This window comes from Chaetura pelagica, unplaced genomic scaffold (assembly GCF_000747805.2).
Source record: "Chaetura pelagica isolate M959 unplaced genomic scaffold, ChaPel_1.0 scaffold159, whole genome shotgun sequence".
In the NCBI taxonomy this organism is placed as follows: domain Eukaryota; kingdom Metazoa; phylum Chordata; class Aves; order Apodiformes; family Apodidae; genus Chaetura; species Chaetura pelagica.
The window spans coordinates 2,693,290-2,694,245 of record NW_009954555.1 but is presented as its reverse complement, the minus strand read 5'-3'; positions in this window follow the sequence as shown (position 1 = coordinate 2,694,245).

Below are 956 nucleotides of genomic sequence, written 5' to 3'. Positions count from 1 at the left end.
GGGGGACACGGCATCCCTCCGCATTCCCGGGCCCCTCTGGGAATACCTGCCGCTTGGCAGAGCCCCGCTGTGAGCCAGAGAGACAAGCTGCAGCCTGCGCGGGTGCCGGGTGCTGCTGGGGCAAGGCTGAGACAGGGTAGAATTTGGTTTTGGTGGCAGACGTGGCACAAAGTCCATGTGAAACTGCCCCGAGAGGACAGCCTGGCCCAAAATTCAGTTGTGGGGTTGTTACAGGGGTTTGTCACATTAGCAAGATGGAGTTCCCTACTTTTGGGTGCAAAGTGGGATCGACTGTGCAGAAAGAATCCCACCTAGAAGGGAAATAAAAATACATGATCCCTTTACACACAGTAGAAGAAATACATCCCACAAGTCTTACAAGGTGGCAGAACAGTTAGAGTTCTGTCTGAGTTCAGCCTGGAGTTCCTAGAACAACAACAAGTTCTCAGCTTTGTCCCAAGGTGGTCCTCTTACTACCTGCTTTCTTACAGAGGGAGGTGGTGGGAAGTTGAACTTGCCTTCAGCGAGAAAGGGGTTTGCTGCTGTGGCAATCAGCCACTGGCAGGGCTGGGAGGGCAGTTTCTGAGCAAGCCCTGGCCACTTCAGCACCATCTCTTGAAGGAAAACCACCACCACCTCCTAGCACCTTGAGGAAGCTGCTTTTAGCTTCATTTCACTGGTGGAGAAACTGAAGTGTGAAGAGGCTGAGATCAAGAAGTGGCGTGAAGCTCTGTACTCACACTGCAGTTACACAGTTACTCTGTCCCACTGTGAGTAAATACAAGCTAATACAGGTGACAAAGCTCACACTGGGGACCAAGTGATTTGCCTGAGATCCTACAGGGGTTATTTTCTGTCTTAGCTCCCAGCTAAGGTAGCCTCTCTACAGAAAGCCCACTAATGGGCCACTTGTGGGACAAGCTACCACTTCATACCAGTAAACACAGAAGAAGCTG